The 17,902-nt window shown below is 32.9% G+C and overlaps 1 protein-coding gene across 2 annotated transcripts in view; it reads right to left on the reverse strand.

The window, feature by feature from the left end:
• Positions 1–17,902, reverse strand: part of Sdc (Syndecan) — a 401,883-nt gene that overhangs the window by 25,827 nt on the left and 358,154 nt on the right. The gene's annotated exons all lie outside the window — the stretch shown is intronic.

Below are 17,902 nucleotides of genomic sequence, written 5' to 3' on the forward strand. Positions count from 1 at the left end.
GAAATTTTGTAATATTGAAAATACGAAATGCTATCTGACGCGTCATCTCATCTCTTTGGCGCAGTTTCAATATTGGAAACAACGTTTAACTTTAACGGGGCGATCTCGCGATAAAATTCGTTTGTTTCCAATCGTGGATCGAAGTTCAACGAGGTTTGAACAGCAATGCTACATATCCAGGGCAGGGCTATTGTGTGCAGAAGAATATTGCCTTTTTGGAGAGATTCAATATAGTATACGTGTACGGTATCTGATTTTAAATTTCCGCATATTTTATAGATTCGAATATAGTATTTTAGGTCAAAGTGTTTTTTTTAAAAATAGATGGATATTTTTAAGATCAGTAGTTACTCTAACTGTAAGAAATCAGATTCAGATATCAGTGGTAAGCCACTAATTTGTGAAAACGTCTTCCAACTTTCCAATGACATTTTATATAAAAAGATATTTAAAAAAAAAAAAAGAAGATTGTTAATACATGTACTCGTACATACATAAATAGCATATAAAATATGATGTTTGCGAAATTATTCATTCTCAATAAACCCAAAACTCATTCTTAATAAATTTAAATCTAAACACTTGTTAATCTGACTTACATGGATGAATACAATATGTATATGGTGTGAATAATTTTAAGTCAATTAAAAAAAAGATAAAATAATAGAAATGAAAAATGCATAAAAACTTTGTATTTTTGTATTTTCTCACTCTTAATAATTATGATTATCAATAACTCACTGTAGTACGTGCCCGAATGTTATTAGAATGAATGAGTAGATCTGAATTTGTATTTTAAAAAATCGGTCGCCATATTCATAGCTTAAATAAATCTCCAATGTTGTTTGAGCGGATAAATATAGCAAGTTATTGGTGGAAAATTCATTTTAAAATCCAAAAAAGAAATGTGCCATACATTTATATAGACATTTGAAAACTTGGAGCCAGTATGGACGTTCAGTGGATAAAGTAAATATGAATTGTTCAAGTTTCTGTTTGTGGTATTGGGGATTATCCTCTTAATGGGTAGTGGGAGTAGGTGGACATTCAGCCGATTAAAATGAGGGATTTTCCTCCGTACTGGAGATTAAGACGTAAACAAAAATACAGAATAAAAGAAATACAGTACAACACGACACGTGAAAATGATACATTCGCAATCTTAAAGTACGATATTATCTTCTCCAATTATTATTATAATACTGAAAACGGGAAAAGTTCCTTAATATCCCGATATAATCGGCAACATAGGAAACTTCATGGGTGTTCATGGGCGTATCTTTCATTATTTAAGTTTCCGTTCTGTGTTCAGGCGCATGAAGAATACATTCTGTATGTGAAATAGAACCAGAACCCTGGACGAGTGTTTTCGACTAAATAAAAGCTCTCAGGTAAAAATTCTGAATAAGGAATTCGAGTAGACATAAGTCTGCCTTGTTATGAATTGGTTGGCACGTTCGCCTACCATTTTTGAGATCCTCGGTTCGATTTGTGGCAGGGCGGACGGGAAAGATTGATTTTAAAGGTTGTTTAAACTGCAATACTTAATTGTTTCTGGGCTGACGCCTGGAGCGTAGGACTGATCCCTTGTCTTTATGTAACTGAAAATCGAAATACGCTGCATTTGGTTTACAAATGCAATGCCCTATGCTGCACTGGATACAGAAAGGAAAATGATGACGATTATGATAAGTTTCCATAGTTTCCCTATAAGATCTTAATTATTTTATTTTATAGCATAAATAATCCTTATGGATAGCCGATTGTTAAAAAAAAGTTCCATTAATACAAGTTCGAATTTTTATTTTACTATTCAAGTTACAAGGAAAAATAAAAGGAGTTTGATCAAAAGCTTCTCCCGCAGTGCAATGGCCATGAAATTGGCTTCTTTCAATGTAGGTTCCGGGTTTGATTGGATTCGGTAAGATCGTAGAAATCAAATTTGTTGTTTTTTATTTACTGAGCCTGGGTTTTCCACAATTATCAGTGTATCGCGTGCAAATTGAAAATAAAATAAACATTTCACATTACAAAAAAATGACGATGAACATCAACTTCGAAAAAAGGCAAAATACCTTCTTGTATCACCGGTTAGTAAAAAATACTGTATTTAGTTAGGTACTTGTACCTGCCAATCTACTTATATATTTATTCATATTTTTTCTCTTACAAACTATAATTAATAATAAAAGTAATGTGACCTCACCGGGTTTACTCGTTTCGAGGACACTTAGCAATATACTTTTTTTTAAATATTTTTACATTTGGGAATAAACAAAGAAGACTAACTTAGTAAACAGAGATAATTAACAAAATGTTCAGACAGTTTTAAATACTACGTATTTATTTTTTTAATATGTACATCTATATTATTTATATTACAAAACGCTCAATGAATGAACAAAAACCTAACATAAGCTATAGATCAGACGATGAAGTCTTTGTAGGCATTTTTTCCAATTCATGTTATAGCTTAATTTTAAGATGTATTTTTCTAAAGTGTATTTTTGTAATTATATTTCTATGTAAATAATATATGTGTGGAAAAAAAAATACACTTGTGGAGCAGTTGATTAAATATTGGTTTGGGTGAATGAGACAATCCATTTTACTTCTACCTAGCTCTACTATCCATTTTTATAGCCTTTTTGAATATTTTTTGTTACTAATTGTTTTAATGAATAGTGGAAGTAGGTAATAGATTTTGATTGAATATTACTCAAAATCCCTTTGTCCGAAAGTGGTATTAGTTTGTTTTCATTTAAGTTTTGAGTCTTGGTTTGCAGCTACAAACGCATGGATAACGATTTGAACATAATCTTATTATCAAATCATTTTAAACTCTCGTTTGTCGCAGGAGTCTAAACTAGCAGTTCAGGATGGAGTCCTGGCGCGGACCTTTATGTATGAGAGTGAGGCATGGAATTTAAAAAAAAAGGGTAAAAGCCGAATGCTGTCAATATAAGATCTCTCAGGCGAATGTGTGGTAAAACTACGCACGATAGGTGCACAAATGTCGAGATCCGTACATTATGTAAGTCTTAGAATAGGATTATCGACAGAATCAAGAAAGGAGTGGTGCGTAGTTTGGATTTATGGAGCGAATGAACATCGAATGAACGGCTAAAAGGATTTACGATGAGAATGTTGATGGATGCAGAAAACGAGGAAGATCAAGAAAGACATTCTTCTTCTTCACGTGTCATGTCGGGTCCCCCCGACGTTGACGATCACTTTGGAGAAAGCTTCCCTATCCTGAGCAGTGCGAAACAGCTCCTCCACAGTTCTAATCCTGGTCCATGCTCGGATGTTTTGAAGCCAGGAAAGCTGTGAAAGACATAGCCTGACCAAATTCAATAAATACTTAAAGATGGAAATGTCTAAAGTTGGAATAATAGGCGTGCGTCCATAGGAAGATATATGAATGTAGAGAAAGAGAGGTATGTATGCAAAAACGGAGTGATATTGCGTTCTATCCTCTCTCTCTACCCTTACAGAGGAACTTCGTGATGGTTTGTCTGTGATTGGTTTTGAACCGATTTTATTTTAATGAATACCTCGCAAGCCTAAATAGGTTATCAGAAAGGTTTGACGCCATTTATCTTCAACTCCCGACGACAAGGGTTCCGTGGTTATCATTCGGAAGAGTAGGTTTGGAGTGAGCTGTGAGCTATGAGCAGGTTGGTAGCAATGCGCGGGAAACAGTTTGGATGATTGGTGACTTTTCAGCTGGCTAGGTCGCCTAATGGCTAATTACAATACTTCCTCAGCCCCCGCTGGGTGAGCTTCGCTGGGCGAACCGAGGAGGAGAAGGGAGTTAGGGGGAGGCGCTAGCCGCGTGTCACGGTGAAGAATCGCGGAAACGTTTCCGACCGGCACAAGCAGTGCGTAGTCAGTATTTAAACCAGCAAAAGAAATATTACAGACCCCACAATGAGGAACTTCAGTCCGGAAATTGGATGAAAATGTTTTCTTGCGCGCGGTAAAAATTTGATTAAATGGGTCTCGAAAACGTACAAAAAATGAACTACTCTGAACAACGTCACACGGTCTTAAGAATTCACCAATGATAGTGTTTTAAGAGATTTTCGGTTTACGGGAAGCCAATTCACTAATCAGGAGATCTCACCGAAGAGACTTGTGACGTCGCACGCGGAGTAATTTCAAAATTACAAAACTAAAAAAAAGTTTTTTGTCTTAGTTTGATAGTATTTTAACAAAAAAAACACTGAACTTCTTCATTGAAAAGCCGATTACTTAAAAGTTTTATGGACGAAAGTATTATTGGGGAAGATTTTCAGATGAAATCGAATTTTCATGTTTGAAAAGTAAGCTTAAAGCTTACATAGCTCGGAAGAGAGTCACGCAGCATGCAGTTGTAACAATGCTGTCTCGAGGCTTTTTATCTCTACCGGGTGAATCTACATGGTATTTGGTAGATACGCCATGAATATTAAGAATACTGTGTACTATTTGGCTGAATACCGAATATAATATCAAATCATGAAACGCAAAAAAAACGCAAATATTACTAAAAAATGTTTTTATTTTAATAACAAATTATGAGTTTACTACTTAAAATCTATAAGTGGCAAATTGGGATAAATGAAAACATTTTTTTTAGCGTTTCGTCGCATTGAAAAAACAAGGTTCTATCAAACAAAATATGTTTTTTTACATCTAACTTTTATTATATTTAGATTAAAATATCGGTTCTATCCGCATAATTTTTTTACGGAAAACGAAATCAATCTTTAATTATTACTAAGTTTATTAAGACAATAATAATAAAAAATATAAAATAAAATAATGTCTTCATTTCAAACTTTCATGTCTCAAAAACAATATGAATCTACATAGAACCTGTTTCCCAATGCGACGATTTATTGGTAGCAAACGATTGCGCCTTTCCTCATAAATAAAAGTTTTTACACAGCAAACACACAGCGAGTTTATTATCTTCACTACAAATCTCAGCATTTTCCCAAATAGGTGATTTTGTATTAAATGGTGCCATGATGTACAATAAACAAATAATTACTAATTACTAATACTCAATGTGATGTAATAATGAACAAATAACGCGTGCCGCGACATGATCTACTCACAAATGAAACAAATACGTCCGCCCCATCATCCTCGCACGCACCGCAATGAGACAGGTCGTAACCCTTTTCGACGAACATTCAGCCACCGAATATTCGGCGCTTTGGCCGAGAGCGTGGCCGAATATCCGGTATTCAGTATTCGGACAAATCACTGTTCGTGGCATCTCTAGTATTTGGTTATTGCTTTTGGATAAAGTCAGGTGCGGGGGTACGGAGAGTGGAAACTCACGTCCAGGGGTGGTATTCTGTCGGCAAAAGCGCGCGTAGAAAACGCATTTTTAACGCGTATTTACGTACTAAATCCACGCTAACAGAGCGGTCTCTTCGCGCGCAATTCCGTTCAGAACACCAGCCCAGGCTTCATTAAATCTCAGGGACACGGGACCACGTTTACAGAGGGACACGAAAAGGACGGAAAATAAATGGCGTCGGAGCGTCCAGAGAAACGTTGCATTTCAATCTCATTTAATAGGCAAAGGTTTCAACAAATTTGTAAAGGTGTGATTAAATTTTGTTTATAATTAAGCCTTGCAAAACAAAGCGAACTTCTCAGAGTCAAATCAACACAAATATTAACCGGTCATAAAACATTATCAAAAATCCGAGCAGTGCTTTAGAAAATTACTTTAAATAATAATACATCGCATCGTAAAATTTAATTTTAGTCCCATCATTAAAAAAAAAACAACATTATTTTAACTACATAATATTTACGTACTGCTTTCAGGGTAATTTGACCTCGGTAAGCCAAAAGGAAAGAGGAAAAAAAAGATGAGGAAGGGAAGGAAAAGGAAGCCAAAAGAAAGTCAATAGAAAAGAAAAGGAAAGAAGAGAGTATAGTAACGTGCTTAAGGCGAGTTGAGTTGTTAATTTTTAAAGTCGATATAAAGATAAATTCAGACTACTGATTAAATGTAGTTATCACATAACGAGAAAATTATATAAATTTGTTTTAGGTGCAACGTTTGTAATTAGTTGTCACAGTTATTGTGAGTTAATTACAAAATAGTTGCTTGATTTCCACGAACACGTCGAAATGTGTGGCTAATGCAAAGTTATTTTATAGAAATGCAATATTAGGGAATGTGTATTTTGACTATACATACGTTGATAACGTAGGTATTTAATGTCAACTCGTGGAGTAATTGCTAAAACTAGGTAACTTAAAAATCAGGGTTTGTGATCTAACTACTAAAACAAATCTTTATATTTTATGCATTTAAATAATAGTATAATGATTTGAACCCATGACCTGTCTATTTATGGCATTCGTGAAGAATGATGCAAAAATGAGTTTTTAGTGGCTAACACAAAATTGATAATTTTGAATTCACCTAGTTGTAGTTATTACCCCACGACACGAAATTTCTCAAATCACCTAAAATGATATCAATATTTTAACAAACAAATATCTACTTTCATTTGATTCAGGATTTTATTATAATATGGTGTCTTGGAATTATTGGCGTCGGTAATTTAGTAACCATAATTAGGAAAAAGGAAACAATTTACTAAATCATTAGCGGAGAAACTGTCCCACGGGGAAACAGTACGTATTAATATGTAGATGGTGGAAATAGGTACCCTTGTTAGGACTTAAGGTTCGTGCTGATCATGTGTTCATTAAGGGCAGGTGGCACGCAGACCCGATCCTCCTTGGGATAATGGGCCCTTGTGTACTCAACAATCGGCTTTACTTGAAGGAAATAGTTCCTGTTTGACGAGATTGCTGAAAGCTTTGTTACGGTACCTATCTGCGGTTCGCGTTCACCTCAGAAAATTGAATTAACGGTTTAATATTGTATATGTACTTAATTTATCGAAACAACAGAGATTATCTAAACTCTAAACGATCGTGTAGTGTAATCAAAACATCTGAGACGTAATCAAGCGATAGATTAAGAGGCGTAGAAGAACATTTTAGTTAGACGCTATTTACACATGTATGGCCAATTTATGTAAATTCTAGCTTGTTAAATAAGCCGTTAGCGTAGAAGATTTAATGTTACTTAAAATTAGCATAGGTACATCACTCTAATAATACTTATCTAATTACAAAATTTCAATTAATTTCCCTTCTCTACGATGTTCTCCATCTCTGTTGTTATATGTATTTAAGTACATTTTAGAAAAGTAATTGAAAATCAACTTATGTTTCACTAATTTTTTTTTATTTTTTTTAAATATGTTTTTTAATATTCTCTTATATAATATCTTATTTAACCGAAATACTTACCTGTGCAGTTACATTGTGTATGGATATGTACATGTACATGTGTATGTGAGTTTGATATTTGGTTAATTATTGTAAACACTTTATTTTATTTTAGTTTTTGAGTTTTTTTTTATATTTTTATAGTTATTATTGTCTTCAATTAAGTTGTTCTTCTTATAAGGCTCAATAATTATCGCAAATGTTATACTCGCTGCATATGTATGTATACTTATTATTATGTTATCCGCACTGTAAAATGTACATACATATATAAATTTAATATCTATTCTTAACTTCTTATTGGTAATATTTATCTTTTAGCTTACGAGAAGGCCTGTAATTGGATATTAATATAAAATTTAACCTACACTGTAATTAATAAACATTGTAATCTGTTGGCTTTCCAAAATAAAATAAATAAATAAATAAATAAATAAAGCAACGCTACAGACTTTTATTTCGTTTTAAAAACTTAAATTCCTACAAAATTTACAAATATTCCGTACTTGCCTAGATATAATATTACGACTCATAAAAACGTAATCTCGTCTGGTCTAGATAATTTCTGTGTGTGAAAAAACCTGCTGTCGCCGACTGTTATGTGATAATTAGGATCTCCAACACAGAAATATCGGCGCTTTGCGCCTCAAATTTTATTTTTTGTTGCTCAGAGGGATCAAAATGAAATAAAAAATAATCTGTTACGCAAAATAATGATACAAGAACCACACAAAATACTCAGATATATTAAATATATACGCAAACAGTTCGGTGAGTGAATGATCGAAATGTAAGAGGGAAGAATATTTTATTCATAGTGTAAATTTTATGATATAAGTAATATATCTACATATACATAAGACATGTATACCTATGTAATACCAATTATTAAAAGTACGAAAAACATAATTTTTTGGTCAGCATCGCTCTAGATAATTAGTCTTATAAAAGACACCGCACGCGCCTGGAAATATGACGAACGAATCAGTAAAAGTCATCTCAACGGAAGACAATACCAACTTTGAACTTTTCCACTTTATGGTTTTATTTTAATATACTTGATCTTATTGGAGTCAAATCCCGGAGCAACAATAAGCAGCAATAAGAAAATGAAAGATTACCGGATGAAATCATACAAAAAATAGAACTTTTGAATACGTGTCACTATTTATTGTGTACAACAGGCTCTATTAAATACAATAATAATCGTTTCAATCTATAGCAATAGGTATAGATTGAAAAGATTAAAGTGGTAAAAATTTCCGACAAGTATTGTGCATATTAAAATTTAATTGTAATAAAAAGTACTATAATTTCCATGATAATTCGTACAACTCACAAATAAAGAAAAACATTGATGATTGGAAAAATAATCAAATTTTTTTAAGCATCGTATATTTAGAAATAAATAAGCATTTATGATGGTAAGGAAAAAAAGTATTATTTATGTAAATTCAATAATGCAGTAAATTAAAGAACATGATTTTGTCACCCTCATTACTACAACTAATCGCATACTTTTTTAAATGTTTTTACACCTAATGCTTGAAACATTAAAATAAGTAAAAACAGTATGGGTATTTTCAAACACGTTTTGAATATTAAAGGAAAACAAAAAAATATATTACAGATTTTTATGAAACTGCTTAAACGAAAACTGAATAAAACATGAAAAAAATGAAATCATTTTGTAAAAGTTTTCAAAGAACGCAATACGACAATGTATCCCAACAAGGCTTAACGCGGAAGATTTCCAATCGGAATATGGAATCGTCTATAAGAAAATGGAATATTGCGCGTACGAAAATAATGATATCATCCAATAAGAGAGAAATATAAAATTATCTTATTTCCGTGTAGGGCCCCCTATATGTTTTCCTTATTACGTTTATTTTTCTTTTACCAGGAAAATTCTGCGCCAGCGATAAATGTGTGAAATGTGATACTAAGTGAGGTTCTCTACAAAAGTGTGTGTGTTATTTTGAGTAAATTGGGATAAACTTGTGTAGTAAAGTGGGAGAAAAATTCTCATATTACGCTCTAATAACAGTAACGATATACAATGAATCGAGAATTGCAGAACGTATTTTATGCTTCTCTCAATATGTTCTGTAATATTTTGTATTATTATACTACGTAAAATACTCAACAAAGCACATCAGAGAGAGATTGGAATTGATTAATAGTTGTTCCAAAATGGTTTTATAATTTATGAAATAATTCTTCAACATAAGTAAAGCAACGGTAAAATTAGATTTAATTTAAGGGGCGATAGAGTATTCGGTAAGAAATATATCACCTTGCCTTCCTTTAATAGACGATTGAAGGTACGCTTCATTTGCTTTGGCAATTCAGTGCCCTATGCACTATTAATAATGTCACTAAGTAAGAAAAGTATGTTCGACTTGATGTTTGAAAATAATGTTAAATTGGCTACATGAAACAATCAGCGTATCATAAGAAAATAATGAAGCAGTAGCTAACCACTGCTTTGTTTATTATTAAGTAGACACGATGAACATCGATTATGATTGGTGCAACATTAATTTTAATTTCCATAAAATTGTCGGACACTGTTTGAAATACGATGGCAAAGTATCCGATAGTATTTTGAAGACGGGATCGCCATAAATATTAGCCAATAATTTCCCCTGAAATATGAAGTAAATTTGCACAACATCCTCCAACGTCTCGGCCGGTATTGGGTAATCTACTCGAAAGAGACGACCGACCAACCCGGGCCATCCCCAGAATCACCCTACCCCTTGTCTTCCCAACCCCTCCTGAGCCGGTGGGAGTCTTTTCAATTTAAAATGACGGAAATTAAATCCTGACCGGATCGAATCAAAGGAGACATTTTCAGAATCCACTCGGGTGCGTTATTAATAACTATAGCCAATACACCGAGATGATTTTTTAAAGTAAATACAAAATTTAGTAAAAACAAAACATGACCGCGCACGGGATTATTATTCGGTCAGACTTATTTTTATCGAAAATTGCATTGTGTTTTAGAATACTCTTCTCTGAGTCAGTGTTATATATTAATTAAGAATTCAGTATGGCGCACATACGCATAATAATATTAAATATATAAGTTTTTCCCAAATTTCTAACCAAAATCCAAATTACAAGTAATTTATAACTCTTTTTCATTTTGATTCTGACGAAACGCCGTTTTCAATACAAGATTTCTCAAAAAAAAATCATTATGAAGTAGGTACCAACCTCCTCAATATAATACAAATAAATGCGGCATTGAAAACACTAGGCATCGGGATATAGATACAGTCTTCATTTTCAAGCAATGACACATACCATACACCTCTGGCCCACATATATCGGAGATATAACATGGTATACAGCCTAAATGGCAAGATAGACATATGGCATTATCATTTCCCAACTTTTGCGAATAATCTCTTAGGAATAAATGTTAATTAACAATAACTTATTTGGTACAAGAAATATTTTTCTAATACACTTAAATTTCAAATGCCAAATGTAATTTTATCTATTCTGTGTAATTCTGTAATTGAAGATATTATATACACGTGGAATTGTAGGGATAAACATATTTACAAATTGCATGATTTAAGTGTGTATCTTTTGTTAAATTACCTTATAAAATATAATAAACTAAAATAATAAATAAATAGCATTTTCCTCTAGAAGATCTACTTTGGAAGTATAATTGAGATAAAGTAGAAATTTCTAAAAATAAGTTTAACTTTATGAATGGATTTTAAGACCAAATGTTTACTCGCAAATCTTGAAGAAACTCCTAAGAACTCCCAACGCGGTATATAAATATGTTGTAACAACGTTTCAATAAACCATTTTTCGAATACATCAAAAGTTGGTTAAAGGAATTAATTTTCCGATGCTTAATAGTGGCGATAGAAAAGAGACACATCGCTTCGCAGGAAGTAAATTATGAGTTAGGTTGGGTAAAAGAGTTTCAGAAGAAAGGGGTGAATCGATTCTGAATGGCATACCATAAAATATCGCGCGTAGTTAGTTGTATTTCGACAAAGCAACAATGGTACATTAGGCAATCAGCACGGCGAGGATGAACACGGTTGGGAATTTGGTTGCTTTGTTTTGAAAGAATGGATGAAAGTTTGGCATTGTAAGAGAAGTAAGAATCCCCGGAATATTAAAGGAGTATCGAATGTACCCAGATAAGATTAACAATCCTCCATTCATTTTGTCTCATTGTTCCCCGAAGTCGAATTTTTCCCGCTGACGAGATGCGGGGCGGGAGTGATGAAATATAATTGTCTGTCTTCATTTTAATATTCTTTAAATGCTCCATCGCGAAAAGCAACGATTAAGATAATTTTCAAAGTAATTCTAACTCATCAACCTTTACTTCATATATTTTGTATCGCATACTTAATTGCGCCATTTTCCAAAAGATTTCCAATCGTATTCCTTTTGTTTTGTAATATAAGAATTCGGAAGAAGCTCAGATTATTTCGACTGTTTTAAGGGAGAAAAACACGTTTAAATGCAAACAAACAAAAAATAACCATAAAATGAGTTTTTAGTTTTCTAATCAATGCGATTTTACATACTGAGGTCATACATCAGATTGAGAATTGTAGCTCTGACACAGAGGAAACTATTTTAAAAGAAAATAAGAAATAATGTTAGTCATAATGTTCATTTTCTACAAGATTAAAGGTAACAAGCACTTCAACATTCGGTAGTTTTGATTATTTATAATGAACAAATAATATTATAATGTGTTGAAATTGATTTTCCTCTTAGCAAGTTGGCCAAAAATAAAAACTTTTAAGTAAGTAGTACGAATTTAGAAAATGTAAAGTCGATTTTTTTACTTATTTTACAAAAGCGGGTTACCTGTAATCTGTAGTTATCTGTAAACTGCGGTTATTTTTATTTATTTTAATTTATTACCTCCATGGAAAACGCAAATGTCAACAATTATCCTTTTCTCACTTAAAATTCTTATTTATTTTTTATTTTTTGTCACATTTAAAGTTTATATCTTTTTAATTTATGAAAACTTAATTGGTCTTTTTATGTTAAAAAATTGTTGTTCTTAGTACTTATTTTGTATGACTGTATGTTTTCTAAATAAAATAAAATAAAATAAAAAATAAAAAATTCTTGCTAAATAAGTTGGCTTTATGTTGAAAACAAAAATACATAATTCAGGGCAAGGCAAGGGGTAGTTGACGCGAGACACAACAAACCGCCAACGGTAACCTAAATTACGATTTTAATTTGCAACTCAATTTTAATGTCTCGAAAAATAGACTCCATTAGGTAAATCGGCCATTTGTTTATTTTGGTGCTTATGCTAACCAAAATAAAGTGTAGAAAATGGAGGAGTTCTTTTGACGGAAAAATAACTGATAACTTTGTTCATTTCAAGTGAACACAATAAATATTATTTAAATATAAATTAGGTTAGTAAAATTTGTTTTTTTTTTGTGGCAGTTTTAAGGATAATGAATTATTATTTAAGTCGCAAGTGTTGTTACACAATTTAAACAAATGGAATGTTACTTTTAACTAGTATATTTTTAATTTCATATAATATATAAAAAAATAAGTTGAATAAAAATATTTATATTTTTAACTGAGGGAAATAGGTATGTAGTTGAATGACGTACAGAAAAAAACTGGGAAACGGAAAAAAGTAATAAAAGGAAACTTGATGTTAGGGAAAACGATAATTCAATGTTTATTTCCAATAAATAACTTGTTTGGTACAAAAAAATAATACACAGAAGATTAAATCGTAAACAGGGTTTAGAAGCCTTGTGGAACTGTAACTAGAGAAGGAGACATTGTTGAGCGTCACGTAAAGGGCGTAAATAAGGCTCATAAGAAAGAGAAAGCCTAGCGTAAATAAAGAAATGCACACAGAACGCAAAATTGTGGCAACATATAATTCAAACCAAGGCGGAGTTATATTCCGGACACGAAGACGTAAAATAATGGCTATTACATGCCTCTCTTCGCTATTCCTTCGAAGAAATAACGATCCTTCTAGCCCCGCTTGCGACACCCCTGTGCCCCCTGTACAACTGTACATAATGTGACTGGAGCATAACAAAATGGCGTCGGAAACAAATTTACAAAGGCGCACGAGGGAAAATACAAGCCGAAGCGCCCTCGTCACTTTATCAAAATACAAAAATAATACACACCGCTCTGGCTAATTACCATAATTAATACCGTAAATCAAGGTGTCCAAGAGTGTAATCAAGGGCTCGGTATAAATTTACCACAGATTTTGGAATTGCTGTATCATTTTACAAGTTTGAGAAATGAGCGGCGTTTGTTTGAATACGCGCAACGATCCGGGTACGATGAAGACAAACAGGGTGGATTATAAAACATACATACAACCTTAGAAATAAAACATCAAAGTTAATAAAGAGATAGAGATATAAAGTGACATTAGAGAGACATAAAAACGCGCAGATTTGCAATAACCAAGTGTCAAATTTTACGAATTTAAGTGCTACAATTTTAAGTATGTACATATTTTATTTGACAGCAAATAAAATATCTTGATAAATTATACATTTTTACTAGGTCATTTACAATTGCGTTGTATTTGGCAAGATGTTGTGTTACAAATATGAAAATGGCGCTGGACCGAAGCCAATTTGAGGACAATTACCGCCCTCCACCCTGTATCCTATACATGGGGTCACATTAGGGTGCAGCAGTAGAGGTCTTCTCGTCCATTGCGGATAGTTTAGGGTTGAGATAGAATGGATTGTATAAACAGACACATTTTTCGTTTTAATTAAATTAAATATTTGAAATGAGTAACGGATTTTTAAAATACTATACTTACTGAATATCTTAATTATTATTTTCATAGCTGAAATATTAACTAGCCCAGAAGCATATATGATTTCATCACGAAACTTTTAAAAAAGTACAGTATTTATTGAGAAACAAAAAAAACGTAAATACATATCGCAAATTTATTAGAATAGTGACACTTTATGCAAAAGGTTAATTGATTTTAAATAGTGTCACTTGCATTATTTTTTGGATATATTGCAAAATTCTGATTAAGAGTCTAAACCAAGAATTCTTACTTCAGAACAAATGCACTACTTTAAGAAAGAGATTATTTTATCATGCGCAGCATTCATTTGAATTAATCATCGGAATTGTGTTTAGTGTCTTATTGTGGAAATATGGTTTAAAAGATTTAAAGTGTGCAAAAACACGTAATCCGTGGATTCTCTCTTTTACTAAACGTAATAGCCGAGTCAAAGTTTTTTTTCACTGAGATTTGCACTTATTCAAAATATTGTTAGATAAATGGTTGAAGAATAAGTGAGATATAAATAGCGCCCCCACATTGTATGGGTACAGAGAGCAGAAACGATGATCGAGCTCGAGGTGTTCGGTGTTCACACTTCGCACTCGGTGGGTAGGTTTGTTGGGTGCACAATGGAACCATTATGTAGGCAGATGAACAGAAACAACAAACGGCGTCTGTCCTGTTGAGAAATTACCCTGGCGCATGACGGGAGGAAGAGGAGACGATTTCCACCTTCGCATTGTCACGGAACTATTGAGATCACCAGGGAGAATAGGCGAAGTTAATGATCTTGGACATAATTGACCAACGCAACGCACTTAACAACAATATTTAGTAGCGTTGGTTGTGGTGAAATTAAGTGACGCTACATTTAAATGTTTTTTTTTAAGTAAGATTTTTTAAAATAACATTTCAATTAACATATTACAACAGAGATGAAGAACATTTAAGAAAAGGTAATATGGAAGTCTAGGCATCTACAGGGCTTATGACCTGTCAATGGCTGGTTTAAGTGGCCACTTTACACACTGTGTAACATTCACCATTCTGCCTATATTTGAACATCTATATTCCTTTAATTCTTTCATCTGTTGATGTTTGTGAAGTTAAAGAGCTGAAACCTTTATTTATGCAGGTGAGATTCATCTAATTGAATTATTTCACCTACATACTAGGCAACGCCTGAAAATGTTATTTTTTCAATTTCTATACTTCTTCATGGACCAGGTAATTTATCAACAATATTTTGAGTTTGTCCAAATTTTTGTAGACAAGGATATAAACAGCTCCCCAGGGAGTTGAATCCAGTCCTTGTCTACAAAAATTTGGACAAACTCAAAATATTGTTAACATTTCAATGCTTGTGAACTGTTATCCGCTTATTAAAGTTAAAACATAGGTAGAATTTTGAATGTTACACAGTACGTAAAGTAATCACCCAAAGCAGCCAATGATAAAATAAGGCCTGTAAATGGTTATTCATACTTGCATGTTCTCAAAATGTCTCCATCTCTGTTTCAATAACATACTTCTTCTTCTTTTCCACATCCGCTCCTAAGTGGAGCATGTGGACATCACCAGTTGCCTCCAGGAGACCCTATCGCTAGCCAGCACTCTCGCTTCTTCCCATGTCAATCCAGCGCCCCTTAATTCCGCCGAATAAAGTCTAAAGATTGTCATTGATGGCCTTCCAGGACGGCGTGATCATGCAGGTTTAAAGATGAGGCAACTAGGGTTTAGGTTCTCCTGAGGCATGCGCAGCACGTGTCAAAGCCAGGTCCACCGCCACATCCTCAAGACGCTCGTTATAGGAGGCTGCTGCGTCCGTTCTCGGACTTCAATGTTAGTTATAAAATCAATAACATACACCTACTTTTAATGTTAAACAATATATGAGTTGTTTAATTTAATATTAAACGCCAGTATGTCTACAACAATCCACCACAATGTCAATGTGGACCTACTAGCTCCTGAGTTGAAACAGAGTTTTTTTGAGTGTTTTCATTTTAATAATGAGGACATGTTTTAATTTAAATACCTGTAAAATTATCATATTTTTCTACACACTTTGCTACACATATTCATTCACACTACATATATTGTTTATTCTGAATATGTTTCAGCAGTCGAGGAGTGATTTTCATAACGCCCGAAAAAAGTGGGTTAAATATTATGCAGTGATAACCCGAGAAGGTTTTATATTCCCAAAATAATGGATAAGGTTTTATTACGAATTACGAATTAAGGTACATTGAATAGAATACTAAGTTTTTTGTTTTTTTTTAAGAAAAGGGCACTTTGATTAGAGATATTTTCACGGAAGGTAAAACACAAAAAAAATAGAACAATATCATCATAGCAGGGAGCAGAAAGCAAAACAGCTCTTCTAATCAATATTTCACTTACGATCCTATTTAAAAGTCCTCTTGAAAGCACTCATCCGTGCGCCTACAGAGGAAGTATTAACAAAGTTCAACGTAAAGAGCCTATCTAAAAGTCACTCTGTTTCAAATTCTGTAAGATATAACAATGCACACATATTTCCAGAAGAAAACGAGGGCTTCAGGTGAAGTACTCATTAAAGTATCTAAATTCACATATTCATAGAGCCAAAAGTCTTCAACAGCTTGCCGCACAAGCTCAGGAAATAAATCCACTTTAAAAATGGAAATAAAATAGATTGTGGACCTATCCGATCAGTCAGTAGAATATTTTATTTAAAACATAGTGTGTTAAATACCCAATGACTGAATTGAAAAATGTGTAATTCCTGCCTCGAAACAAGATAACCTAGTGAGACAGGTGCATATTAGAAAATAAAATAATTAGAAAATTAGAAAATAAATTAGGAATTAAAAATATCAAATAGTTAAAAAAACAGACCATAAATGTAATATTTTAATTGCGAATAAGTTCTGAAGTTTTTTAAGTACAATAAATGTTTTGCAGTACGAGAGCTATCATCATAATTATTGGAGTATATGATTCAAAACAGCTGATGAACGCTGGACAAATATACACTGAATTGATACACCATTTAAATAAAGGCAGAATGATAAGTCCGACAGCAATGAATATTGTATAATCATCGCTTTGCATGAAAAAATCCTAGAGACTTATGCAAAATTATATATCGTATGATAACGAGACAAATTAAATGCAGTTGGAATCCAAGCTCGGTCTTAAGATGATCCCGAAGGACATCGAGAGATAATAAATTTAATTAACAATTAAGGACAGCCATGTACAGAAAAAACAGGACTGGTGTTTCTACAAATTAGTTTCTGCAAGGAAGAAAGAAATGAAGGAATGTGAAAAATATGGCTTAATTTGCGGCGCTATTATGATTTGTCATACTGCAAACCCCGACTGACATCATTCACAAAGAAAGGACACCCGGAAAGGAAGGCAAGGATTTATAATTTAGATGAGTTACAAAAATGAGCACATCCGGAATAGCCAGTTGGAGTTATGAATGCAATTTAGGCGAATCAAATAACAGAAAATCTAATTTATTTTAACTAATATTACGTATATATTTTGCGTGGAACATTTAATGAGTTGGCATGATTATTTTTACCATTTATTTTACAAGAATTGTAAAAAAAGTACTTTCTACTTTATTTTATATTTTGTTTTGGTATAAAAACATTGGAATACAATACAAGAAAACTTGGTATATACAAACACACCCTTCAAAAATTAAATATGTACCTACGCTGGATGCAACACAAAATAAATCAAAATACA

This window comes from Micrasema longulum, unplaced genomic scaffold, assembly GCF_059751315.1.
Source record: "Micrasema longulum isolate JH-2025_06_02 unplaced genomic scaffold, ASM5975131v1 h1tg000243l, whole genome shotgun sequence".
Classification (NCBI taxonomy): Eukaryota; Metazoa; Arthropoda; class Insecta; order Trichoptera; family Brachycentridae; genus Micrasema; species Micrasema longulum.